The sequence below is a fragment of the Branchiostoma floridae genome, chromosome 6 (genome assembly GCF_000003815.2).
Source record: "Branchiostoma floridae strain S238N-H82 chromosome 6, Bfl_VNyyK, whole genome shotgun sequence".
NCBI classification, from domain to species: Eukaryota; Metazoa; Chordata; class Leptocardii; order Amphioxiformes; family Branchiostomatidae; genus Branchiostoma; species Branchiostoma floridae.
In genome coordinates, this window is record NC_049984.1 from 26,721,884 (window position 1) to 26,735,811 (window position 13,928).

A 13,928-nucleotide genomic window follows, 5' to 3' on the forward strand; every position below is an offset into this window, starting at 1 on the left:
GGTAGACAGGCCAGGGGCCCAGCCCAGCTCTTTCATCGAACCCGTGGAGTACTAGCATTCTTGGAAAAATGCCTGTGCAATTCCTAGAATTTTTGCAGACTGAATGCAATATATACCACTTAAAGAATCACAAGACATATAAATGCACATATAAATGTAAATGATTGTTACCATTGTGACCATTGTCACATGTGTATGATTTTTATCACGTGACCCTTACTTGCCAAGTGGGGCAAAATGTGCAATAAAGGTCTTCATTATTAGCTTTGTTATGATCGCTTTGTTTCTGGTAACTGTGGAAGACACGAAACAAAACCAGTTGGCATTTTCTGTATTATCCACAACCGCTCCGGACAAACCCTTTGTGAGCCTCGCTACCCCAGGCCACCGAATACCCTCCTCAGACAGGATGTACACAAGTGCCGCCAGAAGATAGTTCCACACAAGGAGGAAGCATCCATGGAATTAGAGCTCGATTTTAGATCACTGGCATTATTTCCTGCTTTGGTACATGTGCCTAATAATTCAAACAAAATAGCTGTTCACGGTGAATTATTTGTTGGCACACAGCTGAACAATCTTGACGGCGGATGGATATGTACTGTATTTCCGTCGCACAGTCACGCAGCTTCAGTTGGAGAAGAAGGGCGGTGGCGAGAGGTAGGTTTCTTTGGACAGTAAGATGACATTTTTCCTGGCAAATAGTCCTCTTATTTTGTCATTATGTAAGAAGAATGCTTTTAAAGATTTTGGTTGCCCGTATGTCTATGTTGACGAATTCTTGGTCAGGAACATAGATTGATTCTGCCGTTTCCTTTATCCACACCATGTTGTGTAAGGCAGCGTTTGGAATGTGTCTCGCAACCAACACGTCAGTTTATCCAAACATTCAGGTTTTGTCCTGAACTTCTAGTTTCTGTTGCTGTCCAGGGTCTTGTACTAACTCGACGATATTCACCCGTTTTTCGACCGCAATTGTTGACAAAATTACTCAAGAATTGAAAGCGTGAGGCCGACCGCGACTGACATCTGTGATGGATTATCTTGTTTACGTGTTGGCGGACCGGATTGGTCTACTTTGATCGGTCAATTCTCGAGTTTGTTTAACATACCACACAGCGTATTTGTGGTTAACATAGTTTTAATGTGTTTCCAAACCATGAAAACGTGTTTATGTATTTAAGTGTATATTGACCATGAGTATCAACTGTTCTATCTCCAGTTCTCTCTGTTGGATAAAAAATAACAGCTATTGCCAGACCAACTTGAAGACATAAATATCGCGTCAACAGCAAAAGAAAGATTTTTGCACAACTAATCTTGGTGTTAATTTGTATTTCCTGTACAGAAGCTCGTGAGATGAGGCGAACATCAATCAACGCAATGTACTGGCGAAGACCATATCAACAGATGGACACCTCCGTTAGAGAAGTGTCACACTCTAAAGACAACATTTTGATCATAAGAGGAGGTCCCCCCAACAATATTGTGAATATATACGATAAATAGTTACCATTGGTGGCAGACCAAATCGTGACACATCACTGATGACATCGATGGTTATTTTTGGGCTTTTGGCAGAACATCCAACTTACTCAGTGTTTTGTTAGTCAGGTCTCTTGTTACAGCTGTCCAGCCTCTTGGAAACCCAGACTTCGGGGACTGTGCCTCTGGCTCAGTGGGGGCTGGTTCAGCTTAGTTAGATGGGTGTGTTGGATGTTTGGACAATTAAAATCTCAGTCACTATACTACAAAAAGTTAAAGATTACAGCATTAAAGGTTTTGTCAGTTCACTGCTGTCATCTGAATAACATAAGCGGTTAACATCCTGTATCTGGTCCACAGTATATATATAATATAGGTTGGGACCTGGTTGAACTGACTTTCAATAGTCACGGTGGGTTACAGTCTTTGGCATGACCTTCTGTACGTCATTGCTGAAGTTGCTTTAGGTTGGTGAAGGACTTCGTGTTCAAGTTTGACAATAGCATTGACTTTGATTTTTATTGTTTAATATATGTATGAGAATGGTACGCAATTACTCCACCTTGAATTTGTGGCGTTTCGACCTGCATGTCTCGAGGCGGTCGAGCCTGTGTGTCTAGAGACGTTTCGGCCTACATGTCTAGAGGCGGTCGAGCCTGTGTGTCTAGAGGCGTTTCGGCCTACATGTCTAGAGGCGGTGGAGGCTGCGTGTCTAGAGGCGGTGGAGCCTGCATGTCTGGAGGCGGTCGAGCCTGCATGTCTCGAGGTCTCACTTGGCAATTCGCAATAGTGACCTGACCTTTCAACGCAGACCAGTTCAAGTTTTTTCCTAAATGGATTGTGTCCGACAGAAAGGTTGCGATATTATATACTGAGTGCCGATTCTGCTTGTAATACAACATAACGGAACAGAAATACACGTGTTATTTCTTGTGCTACGTGTAGATTTCCCCCGATGTGTGAACCTTATGTTCACACATAACTTGAGCGGTACGTCGCCGTGGGTACTGAGCATGCGGCCTGGCACGTTTCTTGTGGTCTGGACTGACTGCAATTAGATGATAGTACAGCAGTGATTGTAGCTGCTTGGATTTGTTGGCGATTCCTCATGTCATTCTTCCCACATTATTCAATGCAGTATGGATTTTCTCGATGCCGTGCTTGCCTTGAAAACCTATGTAAGCAAAACACAATGTCCTGATCCACTCTACTACGTGATCCTCAAGCACGCGCACTCGCCATTTTAAGCTCTGTCGTGTAGCGTCACAATAGCGTGTGGCTGAGAATCTGACTGAGTTTTTTTGGTTCTGAGCGATGCTCTTCTTGTACGTGGAAGGCAGCGGCTTTCCAAGAAGGACTTGGGGGCTAAGTCGTTGCTTGAAGAAAGTTTTGCGCTGTCCACGCGAAACATGAACAGCACGGTCTTCGCCTGTTACATACCACTTTATTCGGACAAGCTTCTCTTCTCCTTCAACTTCCATTTGCAGTCCATTCTGCTGAAGCTCTGTCATCTCCTCAAAGACTCTTGCTCCAGCCTTGACCTGCTCTTCATAATCTTCTTTTCAAATATTGGGTGAGCAATGTCCTTAGTGGCTTAGTCTAATATACAGTATCAAGAATGGCAACAGCTATGTTCACACAAGAAGAAGAATTTATACAGCTCTATCAGTACCAGACTTCACCACAAAGGTGTGATGAACATGTCATAAAGTGGAACCTTAAATAGTGACAATATGTTGCTTATACTTGAAGTAAGGTCTGATGTTTACATTGATGCTATTCTTTTCATTTGTCGTATTAGATCAAGTATACCTTGGCAATAACATATATATTTGGAGCATTGTCTTCTTCACATTTAATTCTGCTCTTTGTATTTTGAATAAAAAATTACAAGGCATTTATTTACACTAGTCTGACTTAAATCGTGCTCCTATATTGGTCGGCCCGGCGGTGAGTAGGGGTGGGAATTACGTACCGCTGTACAAAAACGCAGTATTCTTCTCGTACAGTTCTCGGGTGAACCAGGGCCTCTTGCAGGTCTCGGACTTGAGTGATGCAGGCCATCACAGCGCCAATGATGTTGTTCTTGGCCTGTGGTCTGCCATCCTTCTCCATACCTGAAGCAGATCTCTGGTTCGTGGCCTCCCAGGACGTGCCGGTTTTCTGGCATCATCAGGTGCTTCCGGATAATATCGCTCACACTCCTGGAGGCTGCATTTCCATCTCGTACCTGTAAGAGTTCAACCGACACAAATGCAAAATGGTCCGTTCTAAAAGAAAGTCAAATAAGGCTTCTATGCTGATACAGTGAGGATAGCACAAAAGAATATGTCGCAATTTACACTTGTAAAATTAAGTTTAAGAGGCAACGTAACATTACTATTGTTCACTGTGGTTCACAATGGTCAGTCATCTTGATGGCAAAATGAAATCCACAATCCACATACAAATAAATTGTATATAATTGCACCCCGAAGCAAAAGAGATGACTACAATATCGTACCAAACAGCAGTGTTTCTGAGACTATAACATTATTATTTGCTTACGTGGAAGACATGATATGGTTCTACCTACCACTCTGAACTCAGTGGTCAGTAGGGACATGTTGTACACTGAGCTCAGACTCGTAGCTGGTAGCTTGGCTACGAGGCGCATCGTCTGGTAAAAGTGGCCAGCAAAGGAATCTGTCGACGGTGATTTTTTTAGAAAGAAAGTTACTTTGGTCCGTAATGCAGCTACCTGATGGTAGCCCCCTTAGTCATTCTGGGTTCAGTGGAAGGAATCATTAACGCCTGAAGTGTGTGGAAGAGGTAAGATAATGAAGCCACTCAGGATTTACGTCGTACAAACTATAGAACTTACACAAGTTACATGTATCATTACTTCTGTCTTTGCACAAAGTGTAATGTGTCCATTCAATGCCTATTACAATGTTACAGCATACTACAACTGAAACTGATACTTAACAAGTTGCAAAGTGCTGCACAGACTGTGACTGTCATCAATCTGAGGCAGCAGAGTTATGGGCAGTTCGTACTTCAGAATGCGGAAGGTTTTCAGACGTCTGATCGCCTGCTCAACGAAGATTCGCAGGTTGGCTACAGTGTTGCAACCTCTGCCTGTGTCATCTGGTGGCAGCCCTTCTTGCCGGGTGGGATCAGCAAACATCTTCAGCTATGGGGAAGCCCCGATCAGCCATGACTACCTCGTCCCGGAATTTTGTTGCATTCGTATCTCTTGATTTGAGCTTGTAATTGTCGTCAAATTTGTGCGACCTTGTTCCCTGCTCATCTTTGGTGTTGAATTTTGCTTGAGCTTGCAGCCGAGCTTGGAGGTGTCTGGTTAAGACAACTTCTGCCTCACTTCTTGGTTATATAATAATTTGTACCCATCGATATATCCGCGTATGACGTACAGGACTTAGTCACAAATCTTGGAAACGGAAAGTCGTGCATTTATTTGCCATGACGTTAAGTTAGAGTGCAATCAAAACATGTATTCTCTTGAAGTCCTTTATTAGTCATGGCGCTACGTTAACTTAAAGGGTGGTCAGGGCCTCCTTCTCTGGCCAGATGTCGCTCTCGAACGCAGCTCTCAGCACCTCCACAGCTGTCCCCCTGTTCCTGACCTACAGGTGCTGCTTCACCACCTTTATTTTCAACTTTGGGCCATGGAGGGTACGACTGGACAGGTGACCCGGTAGCGAGCTCTCCTTTGTCATGCGGGTGAGGATGGTAGCCAGCAGTACCACAGTACCACAAGCAGCACGCCTCTTCATGTTCTCTCATCTTCAGCTACCGGCTTATCAATGTATTCCACATACTTTCCATCTTCCAGCTGCTGTTCATTCAGTATCCTTAAATGCCCTCTTCAGTGTGTCTAGGATCTTCTGGGGGTCCCCCCGGCCCCGTGGCTCCAGAACGTTAACCTCCTGTGTCGCCTCCCCCTCTAAATTCGTCCAAGTCAGGCGGGCCCTCTGTTCGAGAGCGCCCCCCCCCCCCCCCCCAGGTGTCCAAGGCCCCCTCTACCTCGTCTAGCCAGTCTTCAAACGAAAGAGATGAGTCGCCCCCGAGAACTTTGCCAGTTTCCGATCAGTGTGTACAACTATCGTGGGCTGCCCATTCGACAGGCAAGAGGTGGAACAACGGTTCCGGGGCGGAGACCGAGTCCTCGACAACGTCTGCGAAGTGGGGAGGGGAGTTAGACGGGGTACGGGGCATGTATCCATATGGTCTGACATCGCAACATTCGACGACCTTGGGATAACAACAGGAACGATCCTGTATTTTATACGCACCACCTACCACGAGAACGGATCTCTCTTAAGGGAGGTTAATTCTTTCCGTGTCCTTTGGCACGGGATTATCTGCGGGGCAGACGACTATGCCTACAGTTTCTGCCATCAAATGGGACAGAAGTCGCGTTACGGTACCCCAGATGGCCACCTTCGTAGAATCCGTAAGGAAAAGGTGTGGAACGATGAATAACCCACCCTATAGCCAACCCACAAAAGTAGGTCAGGGGGATAGCAAGATTACTTCGTGCCGGGGCTACTCCTGCCTATAAATCCCCATAAATAAATATATGGACTCTTCTTCCACCCACCTGTCTGAGGGTGTATCGGATGATATCGTCGTCCGAGAGCAGGCGCCTCTCGTAGATTTGTTGTTCCAGCTTCTCCGCTTCCGCGCAATAATCGAAGTGTTCGCCTCTTCCCGGCGGGTACCCTGGGTATGGCCGGAGCACGATGTGGTCCTTGTTTCCCCACTCGTCGGCGATCAGCAGCTGGTGGATGCACGAGTGCGGTCTCGTAACGCACTGTAGCAGTTCCATCAGTAGCTGGCTCTGTATTCGGCGTGCACCTCGACGGAACTGCTCCAGGGCGGCCTTCACTGCTCGATTCTGTTCAAAGGCATGCACCCAGACCGGGTCGGATAGTTTAATAGCTTCAGCCTCTTTATGGAGGGCTTCCTTGCACATTGCGTTCATTCGGTCTATCGCGGTACCCTGTCCTACAGTCCTTCCGCGCATATCCTGGGTTTCCGAGCGGGTACCAGCGTCCCCTTCAGGTATTGGTGGACGTCGGGACCGCTCTTCTTCCAGATGAGACATTGGGTCTGCGTTTTGGTCCATGCGCAGAAGGCGTTGACTGGAATGGAGAAACCAAGAAACATCGAACTGCAGAAACCTCTGTCACTCACAAACCGTTACCGTCCACTCAGGTTGTTCGTTAGCACAAAGGAGGTCAAGACATGACGCGTGCCTGAAGTCCATAGGGGTTTGCGTTCACCATAGGCAGGAAACACACACAACAGGCAGGTGGTTGACGTCAGGTGGAGGTGTTACTGGCAGCGGTGAGTTGGCTGTCACGGTGGCGTACGGGCAGACAGTTGACGTCAGGTAGGCCGTGACGTTGTCGCAATTGGATACAGATATTGAAGTGCAGTCACACGTACGCGGATGACAGACTCTCAGTAAGGACGTCAGGATTGACGGAGGACTGATGACTTGCGCCGGCCGATGACGGCATGTCGGAGCGAAGATGATGACGCCCCCAGCGGTAGTTGAGCACATGTGCACACATTATGTGCATTCAATCTGAGCATAATAAGGCTTCAGCCAATTTATGTCTCTCAAGCGTTATCTCATATATTCTATCAAGTCTTCCCGACACATGACAATTTCCACATCACATTAACGATTGCAATGATTGTATTACCTGCTTAACCTACAACATGCAAAAACCAAAATTAAGTCACAACTAGGACCAAAAAATAGTTACTGCTTGAAAATCATTTGTGTGTGTGATTAAGTACATGTCGAGGTACTAGACTTTAACCTGATTTCAATGGGACATATGAAGTTTTGATATCCTCAGCTACGTCCTTCAGGTCAAAGCAATCCAGCTGGCACTCCATTATCTTTGGCCTTTTAGCAACTGAGCCCTGCTTTCTGGATTGAGGCTAACAAGGGCCTCTTTTAGCCTGTCTGAAATTGAAATCTTGTAGATGTTTGTACAGATTTTAGTTCATCACCGCATGAGTTACACGCTCCAGTTTTGTTTGCACAAAATGTACGGTTCCGTAGGACAATGTTGTTGTTGATATCTGCGTCAGTCATCATTTCTAGCTGTTAGTTTGTTTGGATTCCGAGCATGAACTAGGACTGCTGTCAGCTAGGACTGCTCGCAGAAGCGTATTTGCTGCCTTTAACATACCCGTCCTGGAACATGCCTTGTATATCTTTCCTGTGGAGGTAGAGGTCAGACGCACACTCAAACAGAATATTAAATCTGTTTGCTCGGAACGCCTTTAATTTGGCAAAGGCTGGCACCAAGTCTTCTTCTTGAACTCCTTCTTCAATCCGCTGTTTGACTTTCAGATGCAGGAAGTCCTTGAACTACTGTATTGTTCCAGCCTACTCATTTCCCCCTGGTGCCACTGTCAGCCTCTGAGTGGCGGAGTCGGGGTGCTTCCAGGCATAGTTGCCGCTTTTGTCTTGAAAGTCTCCAAAAAGATTGAATAATGATCATAATACCGGTATAAAGGTTCTGGATTCAAATCTCTAGCAGGCTCCAATGTTGTGCCCTTTATTAAGTCACTTTATAACACCTATTTCCTCACTAGACTCAGTTGAAGATGAGAGGCTAGCTTCAGGGATGGATGTTCTCTCAAATTTGACAGAAATGCTTTAAGTTTATGCTTTAAGAAAAAACAAGATAGACAATTACCTACTAGAGTCTGCATGATGAAAGTGTAACAGTTTGACATGTTTAATTAAAAACATCAGATTTTACCTCCAATTGCTTCAGTGGCCATGTTTGCTGCTTCCAAGACCATTTTGCTTCTAACGCCTGGCGTCCTTGGAAAAATCGCCTCCATTTGTGAATGTTCTCTGGGTCATCTATTTATAATTTAGCGATACATTTTTCAAAATCCGTTCTCAGTTGTTATAAATCCTGGTGGCCAAAGTCAGATTCAAAGATCTGTAAACAAAGTGTAAACACTCGGGATTAAATTTGATGACAAATATGCAAACTTTATTACTTTGTGATGTCAACAATCGGAAAGTTTAACGGGAAAAGAAAAAAAGCATATATAACTTTGTCTGTTCCTTTGGTATGGATGTGACTTGGGGCTCGTTCTTCAAAAAGTTGGGTAGGATGGTCCAGTCTTTGTGTCGGTTCGAGTGCATTCTGTAGGACTGGGGAACAGATCTCCCATCAGGCCCTAGTTTGAGTAGGAAGGCTCGAGGCTCGGTGTGGTTGTGGTATCCACAAAGATATCCATCCATCCAGAAATATTCACAAAACTGCAATTTATTGCTGTTGTGTCTGTCACCTTTCCTATCTCCTCAAACATTTCCATTAAATGTTGGTAGTACTTTTTTATAACTTTATTAACATTCACTACCAGTGTAGAGACAGTTCAATATAAAGTTTACAAACATAATAATACCTAAAAAGTAAATATCATCAAGTTCTGTTCATGAGGTTACAAAGATTGTTGTCTATTTCTAATTATGTTATTTAGCCTGTTTCTAAAATACACAAAATTTGGTTGGACGTTTTTAACAAAACAGATATGATTGAATGATATGATTTGGAAATTGGGGTTGGGAAATGCCATGTCGCATGTCACAATGAGAAGTGTTTTCAGAGTTGAGACATATTTACTGGTAAGGTGCACATTTAACTTAAAGTAAAGACTTTAGAGTTAGAGCTGCGATCTCTTCTCTGTACTAGTGGAAAGTAATTTCCTATTCTTTTAATAGTGATTAGCAGATAAATTCAACCTGTATTCCATTCTATCATACCATTAATCATTTCCTTCCAAATGGCTAATTTTAGCTACTGCCAATGTATGACCTATAAGCTGTTTGCCTAAACACAGGCGTAGTTATCTTGACCCCAAAATTTCACCACACATCCAAGATGACGCACCTTCGAATTCCCGCAACTCTGCTAGGTTGACCGAGAATTCAAGTTCTCAGCCTAGTATTTATCATAGCAGATCAACGTTTAAGTGATTTTACGATTGATTTTTACGCATACATACGTAAACCGCCGATCTTCTGCTGCTTTGGAGTAGGGATAGGGTTGTATACGCTGTACCGCCATGTTTACCGTTGCTGAGAATGCAAAATTAAAAGTAAAAGTAGAATTAGTAAAACTGAGAAATCATCTTTTTCCGGACCTCATTTTAAGTAGTTTTATGTGCGTATGATGTTTGCTAGGGCATTATATTCCGTCATAGAACTGTCGTAACTTTGGATTTTATTGCACGTGAAACTTGCGTAATGACAACGTTTTAAAAACTGGAAAATGCATAATCCAGTAGGTAACGTTAGAATCAGTCACAATTCTAGGAAACGGAAAGACTGTTCACTCAAAACATATATGTCTTTGAAGTGCCATTACTTGCCATGACGTTTAGTTAAAGGATGCAATCGAAACATTTATTTTCTTGAAGTCTTTATTAGTCATGGCCGGCGTTACGTTAACCTATAGGATGGTCAGGACGTCCTTCTCCGACCGAGGTCGCTCTCGAACCCAGCTCTCAGCACCTCCACAGCTGTCTCCCTGCTCCTCACCTGCAGGTGCAGCTTACAAGGGACCACGGCTCCACCACCTTTGTTTGCAGCTTGGTACCATGGAGGGCAGGACTTCTGAGCTGTATATTTACAGTTCCTTCGGATTCTTCTCTTGGTTTCCATCCTCTCGCCTCTTTTCTTCTTTCCTGTCGCTCTCCATTTTTTGCAATCGTTGGTCCATTCGCTGGAAACTCTCTGCCATCTCTTTCGCGAACGGCCTGCTGCTGCTGCAGCTTGTTAAGGAATGCGTTCTGTTGATCACTGCTGATAATGTTAAATGAAATATGCATATTTAGAAAATGCACTTACAAGTTCGATAATGCAAGAATGAATGGTTAATCTTTTTATCATCAGGCCATGTTGATTTGATTATATGGATGATATAGTTTAGTACTATATACATAGTAATGCATCACAGGAGATATCCAACAAACGTGTAATGATAAAATAAAGTGAACCTCTGACTATTTTCGCTGCCTCTTGACTTGGAATGGAAGAGCAAAAGTAAACTTAGGCTAGCGAAAGTTAGATGTAAGACAGGTCACTGATGTAAAATCGTGGCGATCAATTGCCGGCCATTTGCCTTTTTCAACAACTACAATTGATACTCCAAATCCATGTTGACCTGAAGGGTAGTTAAGTACTTGGGAGCAGATATCAACTCAACAGATACAATCTCTCTCTTCCATTGGACACTACTGACTTGATGTATTTTTTTTTCAACTGGAATATTTTCAACTGATTTGTTTCCACACTCCATCTAACTATGCATCAACTTTGATTGCATTGTTTGTACTATTGTCGGCAATTCATGTCGGCAAGATCAGATAATTGTAACGGTTCACTATTGCCCCCAATAAGCAAGAAACATTAAACATGAGTGTAAAATCTTATCTCATGGTGATTCCTAGGTAAATTAGGCTTCGCTGCCCGTGGTGTCACTCTACTGGAAATATTGGCCATGATAAAAAAGTATAACGGTGTACACAAGACATTGGGTCTGAATCAGTTGTTTAGACAGACCACATTAGAACCACACATTTTCTACTTTTCTCCGATTTCTTCCAAGCAAATTTTACGGCCTATCTGCGCATAGTTCACCTCTGTGTTATTGAGCTACTTGGACGCGATTTCCGCCCATCTTGTCTGCTCATTTCTTAATATGAGTGGCAACTCGAAGTCCCTTTTGGAGATCTTCTCTTTCAAGAGCAGGGTGTAGAAGTCTGTCTTGCAGCCATCTGTAAACAAGTACATATGTAAATATGGATCGGTAGACATATTTACGGTGTATTAGTTTTATCATCTTCTCGAAATGTTTACATACTGTGTTATTTAAAAAAATTCTGCCTGTGTTTCGAACCACGCCCCAAGCAAAATCACTATTTTGACTCTTTGAAAATATAAATTTACACCTACCTCGAGTTTTGGCAAATGTAAGAGTCATCACGGCGCTGGCGATGATATGCCCCTCCTTTACGACCCAAACTTCTTCGCTGGATGGGGAGATCGGGAAAAACAGGTGAGAATAAGAATGGGAGTCAGGTTCTGGCGACGATGAGAGAGATTGGGCAGATGGCGGGGAGGTGGATGGGGAAATCAGAGAAAACAGGTCTGATTCTGGCGACGCCGAGAGAGATCGGGCGGATAGTGGGGAGATAGATGGGAAATCGGGGAAAACAGATAAGAATAATAATGGGAGTCAGGAGAAGAAGGCGAATAGATAGGTGTAGACGACTGGGACGCAGGTGAAGGCAGGGGGGAGTCAGAGTCGAAATCAGAGGTGAGGAGAGGTGAGGGCGGTCGGGAAACCGGTACGAAGTCAGCTGTAGAAGTAGTCGGAGAAAATGGCGGTTGTGTAGAGTCGGAAGACATGATCGAAAAATAACTGGTTAAGAATAAACGGTTAAGAATGAACGGCTCACCTGGTGACTAAACGCGCAAGGAGGGGGAAAACGCCTGAAAAAGTATGAATTCGTAGTAAGATTTCGATTCAAGAAAGTTCAAAATTCGCAGCATTAGTATTAAAGTTAAAAGTAGAATTTCGATGGTGTCGCAGGCAGTTGTCCCACGGATGTTTTCAAAGAAACGTAACAACGGATAGTTATTTATTGTCAAAATCAGAATATTTGAAACGAATTGTCATAAGGCTGACAGGCGACCGTACGACAACAATAGGGCAGGGAGGAATACGGGAAGACAGAAGTTTGAGAAGAAGAATTTTCATCATCGCGCTTAAGCCAACGAAAAGAAAACGTGGTTCTCTCACAACCAGTGGGTAAGGACAATGCCGGGAACGGCAAGAGGTCCGCCCAGCAACGACAAAAAAAAAAAAATAGCGTGTGGAGGAACGTGGGGGTCGAAAGTAAATGGAACAGCCGATGAAGTTGTTTACTGGGAAGGGGCCGAAATGTGCTAGAAATGACGCCCTAGGGACGCGGTGGTATGTGCGGTAGGACAGTGGTTAGGATTTGGCTTACTCTATTTCTCTCAACTCTCACCATAAACCATGGGCAATAGGCCTCGGAATTGTTGTTGTTTTGCAACAAAGAGGAAATACAGTACAGTGGTGCCAAAATCAACGAAACTGGCACTCGATCCAATTCAAAGGCACCGATCCACCAGATAATGGCACCCCGCTGCGCTCATAAACGGCCCCCGTCAGCCCTTCCGGTCATCCTTAGAGCAGAGCTAACCCTCCTTACTGGAAAAATCACTGGGTAGGAAACGGACGTCCCAGATGTGCGTTACCAGTTGCCATGTTTTCAACCGGACTTATGGTACAGCGGGGCTGTTTCAGCGTATAGTCAGGTATTTTGAAACTATGTGACAACTATGAGAGTTTCTACATGCTAACAAAATCCACGCTGCACTGCAAGTACAGTTTGATCGGGGGGAACAGAACAATTTTCATTGTTTTTGTAGGGGTTTGCGAGGCCGATCCTGAAGTAAAGTCTGACTGTATACAGAAAACGGAATAATTTCTCGTGCAACACATTTTGGTAAAGAAACCGCCGATACGCGTTTTGTATGATGCGTTGTTTATTTTTGGGTGCTGTGTGTGCTGGTAACGCAGAGCCCCGGAAATCGGACAAATTTCGACAACACAAAATGCCGTATATTTTTCTTTTGAAAAAGGGTATTATGCCCGCCATGTACTTCAGATTAAATGTGAATGTTCCACCGATGATAAATCTTTTCAATAAAGCCCTCTACATGACGAAAATTCGCAGAAAATGACGATGGTTGAAAGGCCTTTCCTACCTATCGCTCGCTCCGCTAGCTGGTCGACTTCGGCGACCTTCTAGTGCTGGTCGCCTTCGGCGACCTTCGGGTGCCTTCGCTCGGAACTCGCCGACGTTCGGCACCCGCTCGGGTTATCCCGAGTACATGTACTTCCTTTAGAGCTAGCCACACTCGTAACATCATCCAGGCAGTATAAAAGCATGGGGGATCCGACAACAATTCCTTGGCCTACCGCCTATGCATAAACCAAGGCTCAAACAAGATGAGGTGTCAAGTTTACATTCCTTTTATTCGGACTTTGTACGGCTCACAACATTGTTCAAAGATCAAGGGACAGATACAAGGCATACACTGAGATATCAATGCATCAAATACAACGCCATTCGCATGTCAAACCTAACTTACACTATCAGGGACCCTCCCAAAATAGAGGCGAATTTGGAACACAACAGCGCTCGTCATAATATAGGAACCATCAAATCTTACCGGGAAATCAGTTGCTTGGATGCTGTAGGAAAATCTGTCCGAGGCGGACGGACCGCGAAACATTTAGGTTACTTTGAAAACTAAGGATGAGCCAAGGTGTCGCCGTCGAGGGAACGCGGTC

General features: G+C 44.3%; 2 long non-coding RNA genes across 2 annotated transcripts; one reads left to right on the top strand and one right to left on the bottom strand.

Moving 5' to 3' along the window:
- The first annotated feature begins 473 nt into the window (after nucleotides 1–473).
- On the top strand, nucleotides 474–3,382 carry LOC118418675. Its single transcript, XR_004831501.1, has 2 exons — nucleotides 474–660; nucleotides 1,349–3,382. It is a non-coding gene; the product is annotated as an uncharacterized LOC118418675 (long non-coding RNA).
- Nucleotides 3,383–11,228: 7,846 nt separating this feature from the next.
- LOC118418670 lies at nucleotides 11,229–13,928 on the bottom strand. The gene is made up of 3 exons (XR_004831496.1): nucleotides 13,808–13,928; nucleotides 11,495–11,571; nucleotides 11,229–11,316 (listed from the first exon to the last, which is right to left on the bottom strand). It is a non-coding gene; the product is annotated as an uncharacterized LOC118418670 (long non-coding RNA).